We start from the raw sequence: 21,440 nt of genomic DNA, 5'->3' as shown, positions 1-21,440 counted from the left end.
ACTGATACAATAGAAGAAAGCATAAAATATCTCACTGACAAGATGACAAATCAGGAAAACAGAGGAAGGAGAGACAATTTAAGAATCACTGGTCTACCTGAAAAGCCAGAAATAAACAGGAACCTTGACACCATACTACAAGAGATCATCCAATAAAAACTGGCCTGAAATTCTTGAACAAGAGGGCAAAATCAACATTGAAAGAGTTAATAGAACACCTGCAACAATAACCCCCCCAAAAAAAACCCCAACTCCCAGAAAGGTAATTGCCAAATTCCAGAGCTTTCAAGCTAAGTAGAGAATCCTGCAAAAAGCCAAAAAGAAAAAATTCAGATACAAAGGAGCACCAATCAGGATCACACAAAACCTAGCAGCTTCCACACTGAAGGACTGCAAGGCCTGGAACATGATATTCAGAAAGGCAAGAGAACTGGGTCTTCAACCAATAATCACCTATCCATCAAAACTGACTATATACTTCCAGGGAAAAGTATGGGCATTCGACAAAAATAGAAGATTTCCAAGTACTTGTAAGGAAAAGACCAGAACTAAGTGGAAAGTTTGGCATCCAAACACAAAGATCAAGAGAACGTGAGAAAGGGAAAAGGAGAAAAATGCTTCTTTTTTTCTCTTTTTTGTTTTTTTATTCAAATTCTCTTCCTTAAGGGCTACAATTAGATCTATATATATATATATATATATATATATGTATATATATATATATATATATATGTGTGTGTGTGTGTGTGTGTGTGTGTGTGTGTGTGTGTGTGTGTGTGTATTAATATATGGGGAAAATGTTATTTGTAACTCTCAAAAATTTTTCATTATTATAGTAAATAGAAGAATCATTCATAAGAAAAGATTGGGGCATTAAAGGATACAAAATGATAAGGGAGAAAAAAAGGTAAGGGGGGATCGACGGTACTAAGAGATACTTTAAGAAATAAAATAAATAGAATAATCTTGTCACACAAAGACACACATCAGAAGGGGAAGGGAAGAATACTCTTATAAGAGGGAGAGGAAGAGAGTGCTAATAGGTGATACTTGAATATTACTCTCAGTGAAATCAATTCTGAGAGGGAAGAACATCTAGACACATTGGGATCTTAAAATCTATCTTATCCTATAGGGTAAGGAAGAAGGGAAAACTAAGGGGGTAGGGAGGAGAGAACTCAAAAAATAAAAATGGGAGAGAAGGAGAGGGAGGAGGGTACATAATAGACCCTAAACAACAAGAAAGGGAAAAAAGGGAGGGGGAAGAAAGGGAAGCATATCAAGGGAAGGGAATAGGGGGCCTGACTAAAAGTAAACTACTGGACTAAAAGAACATAGCACAAGAAGAAAGGTCAGAACTAGGAGAGGATATCAAAATGCTAGAGAATTCACAAGTGACAATCATAACATTGAACATGAATGGGATGAACTGACCCATAAAATGTAGACAAATAGGAGAGTGGATTAGAATCCAGAATCCTACCATATGTTGTCTACAAAAGACACACATGAGGTGAGTAGATACTCACAAAGACAGAATTAAAGGGTGGAGCAAGACCTATTTAGTCTCAACTGACAGAAAGAAGGCAGAAGTTGCAATCATGATATCTGACAAAGCCAAAGTAAAAATAGACCTGATTAAAAGGGATAGGGAAGGTAAATATATCCTGATAAAAGGGAGTATAGATAATGAGGAAATATCACTAATCAACATGTGTGCACCAAATGGTATAGTACCCAAATGTCTAATGGAGAACCTAGTAGAATTGAAGGAGAAAATAGATAGTAAAACCATAATAGTGGGAGACCTGAACGTACCACTATGAAATTTAGATAAATCAAAGCAAAAAATAAGAAAGAGGTAAAAGACATGAATGAAATCTTGGAAAAATTAGAATTAGTAGATATATGGAGAAAAATAAATAGAGACAAAAAGGAATATACCTTCTTTTCAGCAGCACTAAGACTGACCATATCCTAAGTCATAAAGACATGGCATACAACTACAGAAAAGCAGAAATAATAAATGCAACCTTTTCAGATCATAAGGTAATAAAAATAATGATCAGTAAGAGTACAAGGAGAGCTAAATCAAAAACTAATTGGAAATTAAATAATATGATTCTTCAAAATTGATTAGTCAGAGAACAAATCATAGAAGCAATAATTTCATTGAATAAAATGACAATGATGGCATATTCTTTCAAACTCTATGGGATATAGCCAAAACAGTACTCAGGGTAAAATTTATATTCTTGAGTTCATATATTAACAAATTACGGAGGACAGAAAACAATGAATTGGACATGCAAATAAAAAAACTTGAAAGCCAACAAATTAAAAATTCCCAGAAGAAAACCAAATTAGAGATCCTAAAAATTAAGGGAGAAATTAATAAAATTGTAAAAACTATTGACCTAATACATTAGACTGGAAGCTGGTATTTTGAAAAAACAAACAAAATAGATGAAATACTGGTCAATCTAATAAAAAAGAGGAAAGAAAAATCAAATCAACAGTATTAGGGATGGAAAGGGAGAACTAACCTCCAATGAAGAGGAAATTAAGGCAATCATTAAAAACTGTTTTGCCCAATTATATGGCAATAAATATGCCAATGTAAGTGATATGGATGAATATTAACAAAAATATAAATTGCCAGGATTAACAGAAGAAGAAATAGAATTCTTAAACAATCCCATATCACAAAAAGAAATTGAACGGGCCATCAAAGAACTCCCAAAGAAAAAATCCCCAGGGCCTCATGGATTCACAAGTGAATTCTATCAAACATTCAAAGAACAGATAATCCCAATACTATATGAACTATTTAACATAATAAGCAAAGAGGCAGTTCTACATTCATTCTACAACAATTCATTCTACAACACAAATATGGCACTGATCCCAAAGCCAGGCAGGCCAAAAACAGAATGAAAACTACAGACCAATATCCTTAATAAACAATTAGATGCAAAATTCTTAAACAGGATACTAGCGAAAAAAACTTCAGCAAGTCATCACAAGGGTTATTCACTTTGATCAGGTAGGATTTATACCAAGAATGCAGGGATGGTTCAGTATCAGGAAAACCATCCACATAATTGACCATATTAACAAGCAAACCAACAAAAATCACATGATTACACATGATAGATGCAGAAAAAGCCTTTAACAAAATACAACACCCATTCCTATTGAAAACACTAGAAAGAAAAGGAAAAAAAGGGCCTTTCCTAAAAATGATAAAGAGTATCTAAAACCATCAGCCAACATCATCTGCAATAGAGATAAACCAGATGCATTCTCAATATGATCAGGATTGAAACAAGGAATCCCCTTATCACCTTTATTATTCAACATTGTACTAGAAACACTACCAGTAGCAATTAGAGAAGAAAAAGAAATAGAGGGTATTAAAATTGCCAATGAGGCAACCAAGCTATCACTCTTTGTAGATGACATGATGATCTACTTAACAAATCGAGAGAATCAACTAAAAACCTAGTCAAAATAATCCACAATTTTAGCAAAGTTGCAGGATACAAAATAAACCCACACAAGTCTTCAGCATTTCTATATATCTCTAACACATCTCAGCAGCAGGAATTAGAGAAATTCCATTCAAAATCACCTTAGACAATATAAAATACTTAGGAATCTATTTGCTGAGACAAACACAGGAACTATATGAACATAACTACAAAACACTTTCCACACAACTAAAATTAGATTTGAGTAATTGGAAAATGATTAACTTCTCATGGGTAGGATGAGCCAATATAATAAAAAAGATGCTCCTACCCAAACTTATCTACCTATTTAGTGCCATACCCATTGAACTTCAAATACCTTTTTTACTGAACTAGAAAAAAGCATAACAAAGCTCATTTGGAAGAACAAAAGATCCAGGATATCCAGAGAAATAATAAAAAAAAAATGCAAAGGAACGTGGCCTTGTAGTCTCAGCTCTCAAACTATATTATAAAGCAGTGGTCATCGAAACAATTTGGTACTGGCTAAGAGATAGAAAGGAGTATCAGTGGAATAGACTTGGGGTAAATGACCTCAGCAAAAGTCTATTAAAATCCCTAAGACCCCAGTTTTGGGGACAAAAACCCACTATTTAATAAAAACTGCTGAGAAGACTAGAAGATGGTGTGGGAGAGGTTAGGTTTGGATCAATACCTCACACCCTACACCAAGAAAAACTCAGAATGGGTGAATTACTTGAACATAAAGAAAGAAACTATAAGTAAATTAGGTGAACACAGAATAGTATACATGTCAGACCTTTGGAAAGGGAAGGATTTTAAAACCAAGCAAGACTTAGAAAGTCACAAAATGTAAAATAAATAATTTTGACTACATCAAATTAAAAAGGTTTTGTACAAACAAAACCAATGTAACTATAATCAGAAGGGAAACAACCAATCGGGAAATAATCTTCATAACAAAAACCTCTGACAAAGGTCTAATTATTCAAATTTATAAAGAGCTAAACCAGTTGTACAAAAAAAATGAAGCCATTCTCCAATAGATAAATGGGCAAGGGACATGAATAGACAGTTCTCAGCCAAAGAAATCAAAGCTATTAATAAGCACATGAAAAAGTATTCTATATCTCTTATAATCAGAGAGATGCAAATCAAAACAACTCTGAGGTATCACCTCCCACCTAGCAGATTGGCTAACATGACAGCTATGGAAAGTAATGATTGCTGGAGGGGATGTGGCAAAGTAGGGACACTAATTGATTGCTGGTGGGGTTGTGAATTGACCCAACCATTCTGGAGGGCAATTTGGAACTATGCCCAAAGGGCGCTAAAAGACTGTCTGCCCTTCCATCCAGCCATAGCACTGCTGAGTTTGTACCCCCAAAGAGATAATAAGGAAAAAGACTTGCACAAGAATATTCATAGCTACACTCTTTGTGGTGGAAAAAAAAAACTGGAAAATGAGGGTTTGCCCTTCAATTGGGGAATGGCTCAAGAAATTGTGGCATATGTTGGTGATGGAATACTATTGTGCTAAAAGGAATAATAAAGTGGAGCAATTCCATGGAGACTGGAATGACCTTCAGGAAGTGATACAGAGTGAAAGGAGCAGAACCAGGAGAACATTGCACACCAAGACTGAGACACAGTGGTACAATTATACGTAATGGACTTCTCCATTAGTGGCAATGCAATGTCCCTGAACAATCTGCAAGGATCTATGAGAAAAAACACTATCCTCAAGCAAAGGACAAACTGTGGGAGTAACAACACTGAGGAAAGGCAACTGCTTGACTACAGGGGTTGAGGGAATATGATTGAGGAGAGACTCTAAAAGAACACTTTAATGCAAATACCAACAATATGGAAATGGGTTCAGATTAAGGAGACATGTGATACCCAGTGGAATTGTGTGTCAGCTATTGGAGGTTTGGTGGGAGTGGGATAAGGAAAAGAAAATGATCTTTGTTTCCAATGAATAATGTTTGAAAATGACCAAATGAAATAATGTTTAAATCTGGGGGAAAAAAAAGTATTACAAATAGTATCTTTCCATTTTGGAATGTATACAGCTTGACCTTACTGAATCCCTTAAATTTTCCCTCTTTTTTCTTATTTATTTTTTTTTCAGCTTCTCTTGGGTCTTGTGTTTAGACATAACAATTTCTTTTTACATCTGGTCTTTTCATCATGAATGTTTGTAAATCTCCTATTTTATTAAATAACCATTTTCCCCCTGAAAAAAATATACTCAGATTTGCTGAGTAAGAGATTCTGGGTTGTTAACCTTTAACTTTTGCCTTCTGCAATATCATATTCCAAGTTTTCCAATTCTTTAAAGTGGAGGCTGTTAAGTCCTCTGTAATCCTATCACAACATGGTGTTTGAACTGTTTCTTTCTGAATGTTTGCAATATTGTCTCCATACCTTGGGGGCTCTTGAATTAGATATATAATATTTCTGATTATTGTCATTTAAGGATATTTTTCTGGAGCTAATCTGTAGATTCTTTCAATTTCTATTTTTCTGTATTCTTCAAAAATGTCAATGAAGACTTCCCAGTAAGCATGGAGGCATTCCTGACGTGGGACGCTTCCTCTCCCCAGCACCCAATGAAATTGACTACCTCAAAAGAACATAAAAATCATTTTTAGAAGAATGGAGGAACTCAACAGTATGGTTCAGCATTGAAGGTACGTGGCATTTAAACATTTCCACACTATGAGAGGGTGAAAAAGCTCCCTCCCAAACATGAGCTGATCTACCCTCCCCCACCGTACCTATGGAGTCAGAGTCAGAGCCAGCACACACCAGAATCAGGAAGTGAGTGAAGGACACCTCTAGAGTGAGCAAGGAGTACCTCTAGGTCCTTGGGAGATGACTAGGACTGCTGGGGACATACCCCTGAGAGAAGTTACACTGGAAACCCCTGCGCACTGGAGAATGCAGACCATGGGTGCTCTCAGGAACAGTGGAGGCTGCAGAGATTCAAGAGTTTTCCTCAGGCAAAAACCTTGCTCCTTAACTCCATGAACAGAGAATCTGCCCATCTCACTCAGATTTCTGACCAAAAAAGGAAGGAAAAATCACAATAGGGATGGCTAATTGTGCCAAGGGCCAACAACACCCTCCAAGAAAAACAGGAAGAAGGCATTGACCCTGGAAATTTTTTATGGAGGGGAAACCCAGGCTACAGAGGAAAAAGAGGAAGATATTCAAACAAAATCAAAACTTTTCAAAAAAATGGAAATTGTCCATAAGCTCTAGAAGAATTCAAATTGGATCTTATCAAAAAGATGGAAGCCTTCTGGCAAGAAAAGTGGGAAATAATTCAAAGAGAAAACAACAGTCTAAGGGACAAGAACTCACAATTGTAGAAACACCTGGAAGCCAGGAAAAGCAGGATAGACCAAACTGAAAAGGAAAACCAGGCTTTAAAGACCAGAATTAAGCAACTGGAAGAAAATGACCTTGCAAAACAGCAAGAATTAATAAAGCAAAGTCAAAAGACTGACAAATTAGAAGAAAACATAAAATATCTCACTGACAAGGTGACAGATCAGGAAAATAGAGGAAGAAGAGGCAATTTGAGAAACATTGGTCTACCTGAAAAGCCAGAAATAAAAAGAAATCTTGACATCATAATACAAGGAATCATCCAAGACAACTTCCCTGATGTTCTTGAACAAGGGGGCAAAATAGACATTGAAAGAGTGCATAGAACACTCTCTACACTAAATCCCCAAAAGATGACTCCCAGGAATGTAATTGCCAAATTCCAAAGCTTTCAAACTAAGGAGAAACGTCTTCAAGAAGCCAAAAAGAGACAATTCAGATACCAAAGAGCACCAATCAAGATCACACAAGATCTGGCAGCTTCCACACTAAACGACAGCAAGACCTAGAATACAATATTCATAAAGGCAAGAGAATTGGGTCTTCAACCAAGGATCACCTATCCATCAAAACTGACGATATACTTCCAGGGTAAAGTATGGGCATTCAACAAAATAGAAGGTTTCCAAGTATTTGTAAGGAAAAGATCAGAACTAAGTGGAAAGCTTGATATAAAAAAAACACAAAGATGAAAAGGTAAATATGAAGGAGAGGGAAAAGGAGAAAAGAATTTTTTTTAATTCAAACTCTCTTCTTTAAGGGATACAATTAGATCAAATTATATATAAGAATATATGGGGAAAATTTTATTTTTAACTCTTAAAGATTGTTTTCATTATTATAGTAGTTAGGATAATCACTCATAGGAAAAGATTGGGGCATTAAGGGCTAAAAGATGATATGCAAAAAAAAAAGGAAAAGGGTGGGTGGAATCGATGATAGTACCAAGAGATACTTGAAGAAATAAAATAAATAGAATAATATTTTTCACACAAAGATACACATGGGAAGGTGAGGGGAAGAATACTCTTATAAGAAGGAGAGAGAGTGCTAATAGGTAATACTTAAACCTCACTCTCAGTGAAATCAGCTCTGAGAGGGAAGAGCATCTAGATCCATTGGGATCTTGAAGTCTATCTTATCCTACAGGGTAAGGGAGAAGGGGAAACTAAGGGTGGTCAGGGGGAGGTAGTACAAAAAGGGAGGGAAGGAGAAGGGGGAGGGAATTAATAGACCCTTAAAATAAGCAAGAAAGGAACAATAAGGGAGGAAACAGAAAGGGAAGTGTATCAAAGGAGGGGATTAGGGGAATTGATTAAAAGTAAACCACTGGTTTAAAAGGCTATATCAAAAGAAGAAAGGACAGAACTAGGAGAGGATATCAAAATGCTATGGAATTCACAAGTGACAATCATAACTTTGAACGTGAATGGGATAAACTCACCCATAAAATGTAGATGAATAGAAGAGATTAGAATCCAAAATTCTACAATATGTTGTTTACAAGAAATACATCTGAGGTGGGTTGATACTCCAAACGTTAGAATTAAAAGTTGGAGCAAGATCTATTGGACCTCAACTGATGGAAAGAAGGCAGGAGTTGCAATCATGATATCTGACAAAGCCAAAAAAAAAGACCTGATTAAAAGGGATAGGGAAGGTAAATATATCCTGATAAAAGGCAGTATAGACAATGAGGAAATATCACTAATCAACATGTATGCACCAAATGGTACAGCACCCAAATTTCAAATGGAGAACCTAGTAGAATTGAAGGAGGAAATAGATAGTAAAACTATACTAGTGGGAGACTTGAACCTACCACTATCAAATTTAGATAAGTCAAATTAAAAAATAAATAAGATAGAGGTAAAAGAGGTGAATAAAATCTTAGAAAAATTAGAGTTAATATATATATGGAGAAAAATAGAGACAAAAAGGAATACACCTTATTTTCAGCAGCACATGGTACATTCACAGAGATTGACCATATACTAGGTCATAAAAACATGGCAAACAAATGCAGAAAAGGAGAAATAATAAATGCATCCTTCTCAGATCATAAGGCAATAAAAATAATGATCAGTAAAGGTACATGGAGAGCCAAATCAAAAATTAATTGGAAATTAAATAATATGATTCTCCAAAATTGGTTAGAGAACAAATCATAGAAACAATTAATAATTTCATTGAAGAAAATGACAATGATGAGACATCCTTTAAAACTTTATGGGATGTAGCCAAAGCACTACTCAGGGGGAAATTTATATCCTTGAGTTCATGTATTAACAAATTAAGGAGGCAGAGATCAATAAATTGGATATGAAAATCAAAAACCTTGAAAGTGAACAAATTGAAAACCCCCAGAAGAAAACCAAATTAGAGATCCTAAAAATTAAGGGAGAAATTAATAAAATCAAAAGTGATAGAACTATGTAACTAATAAATAAGACTAGAAACTGGTGTTTTGAAAAAACAAACAAAATAGACAAAGTACTGGTCAATGTAATTAAAAAAAAGGAAAGAAGAAAACCAAATTAACAGTATCATAGACTGAAACGGGTACCTCACCTCCAATGAAGAGGAAATTAAGGCAATCATTAAAAACTGTTTTGCCCAATTATATGGCAATAAATATTCCAATCTAGGTGATATGGATAATATTAACAAAAATATAAATTGCCTAGATTAACAGAAGAAGAAATAGAATTCTTAAATAATCCCATAATAGAAAAAGAAATTGAACAGGCCATCAAAGAACTCCCAAAGAAAAAATCCCCAGGACCTCATGGATTCACAAGTGAATTCTATCAAACATTCAAAGAACAGCTAAGCCCAATACTATACAAACAATTTGACATAATAAGCAAAGAGGGGGTTCTACCAAAATCCTTTTATGGCACAAATATTGTGCTGATTCCAAAGTCAGGCAGGTCAAAAACAGAGAAAGAAAACTATAGACCAATCTCCTTAATGAACATAGATGCAAAAATCTTAAATAGGATACTTGCAAAAAGACTCCAGCATGTGATCATGAGGGGTATTCACTATGATCAGGTTGGATTTATACCAGTTATGGCAGGCTGGTTCAATATCAGGAAAACCATCGACATAATTGACCATATCAACGAACAAACTGACAAAAGTCACATGATTATCTCAATAGACGCAGAAAAAGCGTTTGACAAAATGCAACACCCATTCCTATTGAAAACACTGGAAAGAATAGGAATAGAAGGGTCTTTCCTAAAAACAATAAACAGTATCTATCTAAAACCATCAGCCAACATCATCTGTAATGGAGATAAACTAGATGCATTCCCAATAAGATCAGGAGTGAAACAAGGATGCCCATTATCACCTTTATTATTCAACATCGTACTAGAAACACTACCAGTAGCAATTATAGAAGAAAAAGAAATAGAAGGAAATAAATAGGCAATGAGGAGAACAAGCTGTCACTCTTTGAGGATATTATGGTCAATTTAAAGAATCCTAGAGAATCAACTATAAAGCTAGTCAAAATAATGAGCAACTTTAGCAAAGTTGCAGGATTCAAAATAAACCCACATATGCTGTCAGCATTTCTACATATCTCTAACACATCTCAGCAGCAGGAATTAGAAAGAGAAATTCCCAAAATCACCTTAGACAATATAAAATACTTAGGAATCTATCTGCCGAGAGAAACACAGGAACTATATGAACACAACTACAAAACACTTTCCACACAACTAAAACTAGACTTGAGCAACTGGAAAAACCTTAACTGCTCATAGGTAGGACTAGCTAACATAATAAACATGACCATCCTACCCAAACTTATCTATTTATTTAGTACCATACCCATCGAATTTCCAAAAATCTTTTTTTCTGAATTATAAAAAAAAATTAACAAAGTTCATTTGGAAGAACAAAAGATCAAGGATATCCAGGGATATAATGAAAAAAAATATACAAAGGAAGGTAGCCTTGAAGTACCAGATCTCAAAGTAGACTATAAAGCAGTGGTCATCAAAACAATTTGGTACTTCCCAAGAGACAAAAAGGGGATCAGTGGAATAGACTTGGAGTACGTGACCTCAGCAAAAGTCTATGACAAGCCCAAAGATCCCGGCTTTTGGTACAAAAATCCATTATTCAACAAAAACTTCTCGGAAAAAAATTGGAAGACAGTGTGGGAGAGATTAGTTCTTGGATCATCACCTCACACCCTACACCAAGATAAACTCAGAATTGGTGAATGACTTGGACATAAAGAAGGAAACTATAAGTAAATTAGGTGAACACAGAATAGTATGCATGTCAGACCTTTGGGAAGGGAAAGATTTTAAAATCAAGGAAGACTTAGAAAGTCACAAAATATAAAATAAAGAATCTTGACTACATCAAATTAAAAAGGTTTTGTACAAACAAAACAAATTTGCCAGAATCAGAAGGGAAGCAACCAAGTGGGAAATAATCTTCACAACAAAAACCTCTAACAAAGGTCTAATTATTCAAATTTATAAAGAGCTAAACCAGTTGTACAAAAAAATGAAGCCATTCTCCAATAGATAAATGGGCAAGGGACATGAATAGACAGTTTTCAGTTAAAGAAATCAAAACTATTAATAATCACATGAAAAAGTGTTCTAAATCTCTGATAATCACATTGATACAAATGAAACCAACTCTGAAGTATCACCTCAGACCTAGCAGATTGGTTAACCTGACAGCTATAGAAAGTAATGAATGCTGGAGGGGATGTGACAAAGTTGGGACATTAATTCATTGCTGGTGGAGTTGTGAATTGTTCCAATCATTCTGGAAGGCAATTTGAAACTATGCCCAAGGGGCGATAAAAGACTGTCTGCCCTTTGATCCAGCCATAGCACTGCTGGGTTTGTAGCCCAAAGAGATAATAAGGGAAAAGACATGTACAAGAATATTCATAGCTGCGCTCTTTGTGGTGGCAAAAAATTGGAAAATGAGGGGATGCCCTTCAATTGGGGAATGGCTAAACAAATTGTGGCATATGTTGGTGATGGGATACTATTGTGCTCAAAGGAATAATAAACTGGAGAAATTCCATGGGAACCTGAACAACCTCCAGGATGTGATGCAGATCGAGAGGAGCAGAACCAGGAGAACAATGTACACAGAGACTGATACACTGTGGTACAATCGAATGTAATGGACCCCTCCATTAGTGATAATGCAGTGAGCCTGAACAACCTGGAGGGATATAGGGGAAAAAATCACTATCCACATTCAGAGGAAAAACTGTGGGTGTAAAAACACCAAAGAAAAACAACTGCTTAATGGCATGGGTTGAAGAGGATACGATTGGGGAAACAAACTCTAAATGAACATCCTAGTGCAAAAACCAACAACATGGAAATGGGTTCTGATCAAGGACACATGCAATACCCAGTGGAATTATGTGTTGGCTATGGGAGGGATGGGGGGAAGGAAAGGGGGAATAGAAAATGATTTTTGTAACCAAGGAATAATGTTTGAAATTGGTCAAATAAAAAAATGTCAAAATTTAAAAAAATGTCAATGAAGTTTTCTTTGATAATTTCTTTTAATATGATGTTGAGACATTTTTTTGTTTTTGTTTTTAACATGGATTCAAGTGGACCAATAATTCTTAAATTGTTTCTCCTGGATCTGTTTTCCAGGTGAGTTGTTTTTTCAATGAGATATTTCATGTTTTCCTCTTTTTTTGTTTTGCTTTATTGCTTCTTGATGTCTTATGAAGTCATTAGCTTCTAGTTGCCCAATTATAATTTTTAAAGAATGATTTCCTTCTGTAAAATTTTGAATATCCTTTTTCTTTTGGCATAAAAATAGCATAATTATGCTATTATTTTCTTCCTTTACTGCTTTCATTTCCCTTCCCCATTTTTCCTCTGCCTCTCAATTGATTTTTTAAAATTCTTTTGAGTTATTCCAGAGCTTTAAACCAGTTCATATTTTTCTTTGAAATTTTACTTTTGTTGTCCCCTTCTGTGTCTGAGCCTTGCTCTTCTTTGTCTCCATAAAATTTTTCTAAGGTTAGGTGTTGGATTGTTGGGTTTGTGTGTGTGTGTGTTTGTTCATTTTCCCAGGCTTTTTCTTCACCTTTACTTTTACTTTAAAGGTGGGCTCTGTTCTCAAGATAGAGAAGCACTCTCAAACTTCAGTTTTAACTTAGTTAAAGCTACCTTAGCTTTATTTCTGGGTTTCTGCAAGTTTTCAGTTCTTCCAAAGTGTTATGATAGCTTATGAGCTTGGAGCTCTGAAAGCCAGTTACCATTGCTGATTGAATTGCCCTGAGACTGCCAATGGCTTGCAGAGCTCAGAACTGTTTGAGCTACACTGTGCTGGGGCTTAGAGTTCACCCTCAGGACCAGGCAGGGGTTTTTGGTTACTTTGAACTTGATCAAGTCAGGCACACTGTGGACTGCCTTGTCCTGGCTTCACTTTGATCTTAGGTGGGGTCTCTGGGTCTCTTGGCTTTACACAGGCCGGGTGTGCTGTGGACTTCCTTGTGCTGGGGTTCAGGTCTTTACTGAAGGTTTGAACAAGGGCTCTGGGCCTCCTCTTGGACTTGTGTTAGACAGATGCCTTGCTGACTGCCTTGTGCTAGGTCTTAGGGCCTCATTTTAGACTCAGGAATGAGGTAAGAGCCTCTCCCTTGGTCCCTACCAGCCAAGCACATTGTGGACTGCCCTGTGCTCATACATGGGGCCTCAGTGCAGACTTGGGATGAAACTTGAAACTTTAAGGGTTTTTACTGCTGTTGGCTTAGACAGAATCTCAGGGCCCAGGTTCAGAACCTGGAATAATAAATGTAAGGTGGCACGATTTTCTGTTCCCTTGATCTGGTAACCCTTGGTGTAGCTTTCTGCAAGTTGGGCTTCCCTATTATCTCATTGAACCAAATCCTCTTCTGCTTACCTTTCAAGTTCTCTGAAAAAAAAATGTGTTTCAATGAATCTCCTTATTGGTTCTTTCACTCCAGAGTTCATTTTGAGGCATTATTTTTTTTTATATTTTATTTGATCATTTCCAAGCATTATTCATTAAAGACATAGATCATTTTCTTTTCCTCCCCCGCACCCCCCAAAGCCAATGAGTAAATCCACTGGGCATTACATGTTGGACTCTCAGCCTTGGACTCTGAGCTCCTACCCCTTATGTCTGAGTGATCTCGGGTTCTGGCTTTTGAGGGGGGCCGTACCTTTTGATCCAGGTCCAGGTCCAGGAGGAGGATTCCCAGGGTCTGTTCTGTTGATCGTTTTGAATTTCGGCGCCTTAGAAGATTATAGTTTGAGATCAGTCGGGAAGGGTTTCCAGAGATCTGAACTTTAGCTTTCTCTAAGCTGCCATCTTGACCGGAAGTCCTTGAGGCATTATTTTAAGATTGCTTGGAAAAGATTCTCATAGTAGTTCAAGTTTTTTGGCTTTTATTCCACTATGTTGGCCCTGAAAGTTCATCATAATGAAAAATTCTATCCAGTTCCAGAGAGAGTTCTACTGAACTCCTTGTATTGTTATAAGGAAAAGATGAGTTATGTTTTGCAAAGAGCAGAGGCATGAGACAGCAGAGTAATGAATCTGGAATTCTGCAGGAAGGGTTAAATTGTTACTAAGATATAGTTGGGTCTTGTGGTCTCTCTCTCTCTGGAGATATCTGGGAATGTGGCTGCTTATTCTTAGTGTCTGATCCTATCCTGATCATATCTTGATTCCCATCTTGATTTCCCATCCTACATGCTGCCTTGCTGTTATTTGCTGTCTCTTGTTGATCCTGAACATCTGCCTATCTGACTATAAGATCAGGTCTGGGGCTTTTTTGGATCCAGGACCTTTCCTTGGGACGTGCCTAACTGCCATTTGACCACTACCTCTAATACCACCTAAGGGGGTTAGTGTAGATTTAGGTAGAGCAGGGACTGGGGTTTCTCTTTATGTCAGAATGGTGAGGATTAGTGTAGAGAAACTACTCTGAGGAGTCAACTTAAGGAGACTTTAGATCTTTTGGGGTAATAGTTAGAAATTTAGCTTTAGGGTTATCCTTTACCCTTTTACCCTATTCTCTTTAAATAAGCCTACTTTGCCATTTCACTGAGTGGTCTGTGTATATAGTCTCAGACCAGGGTCTGCCTGACTGGGTTTTGTTGGTCTTCCCAAATCAAAGATAATCTTCTGACACTGGCCCAACACAATTCATCCCTTCACATCCGCAAACTCCCCTCGCTTTCACAAGGTAGAAATATTTTTCTCCATTTTCTCTGTTTTTCTTTTTCTTTTTGCATCATGGTTAATATAGAAATTTATTTTGCATAACTACACATTAGTATCATATTTCTTGTCTTCTCAGTGGATTGGAGAGTCTTGCAGGAGGGAGAGAATTTGGAACTCAAAATATTTTTAAAGATGAATATTTAAAAGCATCACCAGGAAATATTTAATGAAATTGATAACAATAAAAATATTTAAAACACTGAAAGAAAAGAAATCTTTCTAAATGCACACAAGGAGAGAGTGCTGAAGGCAAGTAATCTGGATGAGGCACCAGTGAAGAAATGGATGGGGACATACTGTCTACAACAGGTTAATGCTTCTTTGGTGGGATTATGTTACAATATGGGAAAATATGAAAGGAAGGGGGACAGTAGGGGATAAAAAGTTATGAGTGATGCACTACGGTCAGATCAAGGACTAGTAATAAGAGAAGGTAGTCTTTGATCTCTGAGTAATTAAAGTCTATAAGGAAGTGGGTGATATAGAGGAGGAATTAAAGACTGAAAAGGGAAGAAAGGAAGGAGAGTTTCTTTGAAGGTGAAGGGATATTGTACTGATAAATGCTCCTATGAATGAAGCTTAGGGTACTGTTAACTGAAAAGTCTTCTGTTAGGAAGAAGTTAGAGCCCCTTGGAGCAACTGGTACCTGGCAGAATATGAAAGCACAGACTAAGGCAGGAGACTTCCAAGAACATGGAGAGAAAATAAAAGGTCAATAAGAAAGTGTATAGAACAGTGGGGATTGGGATAGTGCCTTAGCATGGGCTTCTGTCCTCTCTTGACACTTAACAAAAATTCTCTTTGTTCTGAGAATAAGGCACAATGGGAAGTGGATATTTCATAAAGTAAGCAAAAAGTTCCTGGAGGACAGAACCTAAAATAATGAATAGTTTAGATACTTTGATTATATACAGAATACAGAGAAAACAGAAATGTCAGATGATTATAGATGTGGTGAATTAGAGAATGTAAGTCTAGAATAACAGAAAGAAAATGGATAATAAAGAGTGAAAGAAATTCTTATATGAAAGGTGTGCAAAAAATGAATATATGTAATATATGACGGGAAGGAGGTCACACACTCATACTGAGGAACTGGAGAGAGAGGGTAAGAGAACTGAAGAAATGGATAGAGGGAAAAGATTGATCCTCCCATCTCTTCCCCTTGGGCAAGATAGTACTATTTGTCTTTCAGAGGGACAGTATATGTCTTCTCAGAGATTGGGTTTGGGAGATAGAGATTAAGAACTGGAGGAGAAATTCTTAGAGAAATGACCTCCTGCCTCCCTTCTTGATCTTAGCCGCTGTTGAGAGGCAGGTAAATTTCCTGCCTCTGGATCTTCCCAATATCCCTACTGTCACTTTTCCCTTTGAGACTTAGTTTACTCCTCAGTCCTGGTCTTGAACTAATTCTCCCTTTTGGGGAAAAGTATGATTTGCCCCAACTCTTCAGACTCCTTCTTTGATATCAGCAAGCAGGCAGACCTGATCTAAATGATAACATTTTATTCTTGAGAACACACGGGACAGGGAGAGTGAGAGTGTTGGGTGAGGACAGTGGGAGATAGAAATCTCTACAGATTAACAACTAACCTCCCCCCAAAAAATCCTGATGGGTTCAGGTTGTCTGCCTGACCCTCCTTTTGGTCAATGGTTTTGTTGGGTTTGTCTTTCCTTCCAAACTAATCTGGCTGTGAGTTGAAGTTCAGGATAATTTGGGAAAAGAGAGATCTCTGTAGATGGCTTTCTGTGAAGTTCCAGTCTCCTTTTGTCTTCAGCTAGAACCAGAGCAATTTAGGGGTTCACTGGAAGGTAGTCAGTGTCCAGAGGGATCTTCCATCTCAGAGGTCCTCCTCTCAGACAGTCCACTCCAGGAGAGAGCTGACCAGAAGTAAGTTGGCAGTTTTTTTTTTTTTAATTCTCCCAGCTCATCTGTTCCTTCCTGGAATCTTGAGTCTTCCTTGCCCTTCCCCCACTTGAGCTGTTCCTTTGCATTGCTGGATCTGATTTTTTTTCTTTCCTTTTGTAACTTCTCTCTTACAAACTTTAAAAAATAGATGGGACTAGCTGAAGGGGAAGAAAAGAAGATGAAATTTACCTGACTAACTGAGAGGACAAACGAGGGCATAGAAATATATAACTATATACAATCAGGAAAAGGAACTAATACAGAAAATCCTAAATGGAAAGAGTAAAAGAGAAGAGGATAATGGGGATAAAGGGAATTGAACTAGTGGGAGAAAAACCTCAATTTTAGAAATAAATGGGTGAAAATATAAACCTAGTTCATCATTTTTAATGTGAATGGATTAAATAATCCAATAAAATGGGGAAAAATGACAGGTGAGAAAAGAAAACAAAACCCTCTGATATATTACTTAACAGAAATACATTTGGAAAACAGACATGCAAAAAATAAAATTGAGGAAATGGAAAAAAATTTTACTAAATGAATCAAAAAAGCAAGAGATGCCATCATGTTTCAAAGCAAAAAGAAACATTTTTTAAAAGATTCAATCAAAAAAACTATATTATGCTGAAAGGAGCCATAAACCACAAACTAATATCAATAATAAGTGAACATGTTGTCTATATATCTTACGTTCAGATTCATAAAGAAAACATTATCTGAGCTTCAGGAAAATGTAAACAACAATACAGTAGTGACTAGAGAGTTTGATATCCCTTTATGTTTTGGCAAACTAATAAAAAGGTAAGCAAAAAGAAAAATATGAAACAACAAATTTCTAGAGAAATTAGAGCTAAATATTTATGGCATCTTCTAAATGGAACAGTAAAAGAAAATATGTATTTCTTTTTATGACATATTTTATAAAAAGTTAATGATGTACTAGGGCCCAAATATATTACAAGCAAATATGAAAAGTAAGAAATAATCAATACATTCTTTACAAACCATAATGCAATAAGAATAGAAATTTGTCCTAGGACCACAACAAAAGATAAAGACTCATATGGAAGGAGAGAAGCAAAAAAGAATACTACAAAAAGAATGCATATTGGTGGAGCCAAGATGGTGGAGAATAGCAAAGAATGCAAAATCACTGTGAGAACTCTCTCCAACCAATCTTAAAATGAACACAGGAGTGAAAGAACCAACAGGGAGTCAAAACAAAATAATGTGAGTTACCCATATGAGCAAAGCATATTCATTCTTTTTAAAACTTTTATAAGCTTTTACATTTTTTCTCTAGATTGCATGTCTGTACAATTTTCAATATTTTTTTCTGACATTTTGATATCTATGTTCTCTTTCTTGCTCCTACCCCTACCCCTTAACATTTCTATGTTCATCATATTGTAAAACAAGACACATATTTATTACAATAGAGAAACATTAATGGAGGAAATAAAGCTAAAAATGGTATCTTTCAATCTGCATCTTAACTATGTCAGTTCCTTCTATAGCATCATGAGTCCTTTGGAGTTGTCCTGGATTGCTGACTATAGTTAAGTTACTGACAATAGTTATATCATTCATGACTGATCATTGTATGTCATTGCTTTTACTTTGTCAGTGTTTTCCTGGTTCTGCTCACTTCACTTTGCATCATTTCATATAAGTCATCCCAAATTCTTTTGTGATATATTGTTCATTATTTCTTATGGTATAATAGTATTCCATTACATTCATTTATGTCACAAGTTATTTTGCCCTTCCCAATAAATGGACATTCCTTCAGTTTCCACTTCTTTGCTACTACAAAAAGGGCTACTAATATTTTTGCACAAATAGGGACTTTTCCCCTATCTTTGATTTCTTTGTGATACAGAGCTAGTTGTGGTTTTATTGGGTCAAAGGATATGCACATTTTATGGCCCTTCGGTAATGATTCCAAATTGTTCTTCAGAATAGTTCACCAACAATGTATTCTCAGCTTTTCCACATCTCCTCCAACATTTATAATTTTTCTTTTTTGTCATATTAGCCAGTCTGATAGGTAGAATTCCCATTTATTTCACTTCTTGATTATTTAATTTTGTTTGTGCAAAACCTTTTAAATTTAATGTATTCAAAGTTATGTATTTTACATTTTGTAATATTCTCTAATGTCTTTGAACATAAATTTTTTCCTTACCTATAGATCTGACAGGTAAACTATTCTATACCCTTCTAATTTGTTTATTGTTTTACCCTTTATTTCTTTTTCTTTTGTTGTCTTATTTTTTAAAGTTTATTTATTTAGAATATTTTTCCATGGTTACATGATTCATGTTCTTTCCCACCCCTCTGCCCTTCCCCCTCCTGGAGCTGACAAGTAACTCCACTGGGTTAACCCTTTATTTCTAAATCATGTATCCATTTTGGCTTTGTATTGGTATATAACGTGAGATGTTTGTCTATGCAGTTTTCTAGCAATTATTGTCAGATAGGAATTTTTCTTGTAAAAGCTTGGGTCCTTGGTTTGTCATTTATTACTACATATTGAGTGCCTAAATTATTCCATTGATCTACTACTCTGTTTCTTAGCCAGTTTAAATTGTTTTTATGGATTGCTACTTTAAAAATAAGTATATTAGTTTAAAATATAGGATGTGTGTATATATATATATATATATATATATATATTAAAGATCATAGGTATCCCAGAAGAGCAGGAAAGTAAAAAAAAAAAAACCCTGAGCACTATAATATGAGAAATAATACAAGAAAATGTCCTTGAACTTCTCAAGAAATGACAAAGTACAAACCAAAAAATATCCACATTTCCCTTCAGAAACCATATGCAACAAATCTCAAAATACATAGTTTTTACATTTAACTATTCAAATCACACAAAAAATTTTCAAAAAGCAAAAGACCTTCAAGCATAAAAAGAAAAGAAATTTGATGAACACAAGGCTATCCTGTACCAATCTAAGTAGAGAAGAGAATGAAATAACATATTCTGAAAAGCAAAGGAACTCAAGATTCAACCTTTGATGATATGTCCTGCAAACCTAAGGCTAATCATCAATGGAGAAAGATAGACATTTCAATAAAAGAATCATTCATAATATTTCCATTTATAAAAAGCAGGCATGAGAAAGATAATTTACTTAGAAAACACTTGAGATAATAGAAACACAAGAAAGATTAAAAATATAGATGTCAAGAAAAGCAATTTTTTAAAAAGCTAGAAAGTAAATCTGTGGTTATAAAAGTAAAATAAAAATAATTTAATTAATTAATCTAATTTAATGATTGCAATTAATTAAATATTTAATTATTTAGCATATTATATTATTGTTTTAATTAAATAATTAGTAACTTGCTATTGCATATAGTTATTATTAATTATTTAATTTGAGTGATTTAATTAATTAATAAAATAAAAACAAAGATCATTAATAAATTTACTTCCAATAGTATACAAATTATCCCATTCCATCTCACCTCCTCCAGTGTATTTTCCCCTTGATTATCCCTACGTGCTCACTGATCTTCAGTGTCTCTCTGTCTATTTTGCTGTCCTCCAATCTCACATCTCCAATTACTTATTAGACATCTCTATCTGTTTGTCCTATAGACATCTTAAACATAATGTAGAAATCTGAATTAATCTTTCAACTAAAACCCTACCATCTTCCTTATTCCCCTATTATTGTCATGGGTATCATCATGCATAGGCTTAAAACCTTGATGTTATTCTTAAATCCTCATTCTGTCAAACAATATCCAATTTTCTGTCAAGGCCTGTTGATTTTACATTTCACATATATGCCCCCTTCTCTTCTCTGATTCTGCTACCTCTCCGGTACAGGCCATTCATTCCTGGTCTAATCTAATAGTCTGCTGCCCGCTAGCTATATGTCTCTCCCCATTCCAATCAGCTGGCAAGTGCATATCTGATTATATCACCCTCCCCACCCCTGCACCTAATAAATGACAGTAGCTTACTATCACCTCTAGGACCAAATGTAAAATCCTCTGCTTAATGTTTGAAGCCATTATATAACCTAGCCGGTCTCTAATCTTTTTATACCATACACTCCCAACAAATAACATTGACCTACTTACTGTTTCTCTCATAAGACAGTTCCATCTTCTGATTCATATTCATGAGTTGCCCTCCTTGCCGAAAATGCTCTCTCTCATCTTCTTTTCTTCCTAGCTTCCCTGGTTTTCCAGTCCAGCCAAAATATCATTTTCTGCAAGAAGTCTAGTGTTTTTTTTTCCCTAAATTATCATGAATACACTTTTTTTGGATTATAGTTTGTTTACATGTTGTCTCCTATATTAGATCTCCCATTGAAAGTAGAGACTGT

This window comes from Monodelphis domestica, chromosome 2 (genome assembly GCF_027887165.1).
Source record: "Monodelphis domestica isolate mMonDom1 chromosome 2, mMonDom1.pri, whole genome shotgun sequence".
Classification (NCBI taxonomy): Eukaryota; Metazoa; Chordata; class Mammalia; order Didelphimorphia; family Didelphidae; genus Monodelphis; species Monodelphis domestica.
The sequence above is the reverse complement of the archived record's forward strand: the minus strand, read 5'-3'. Positions refer to the sequence as shown.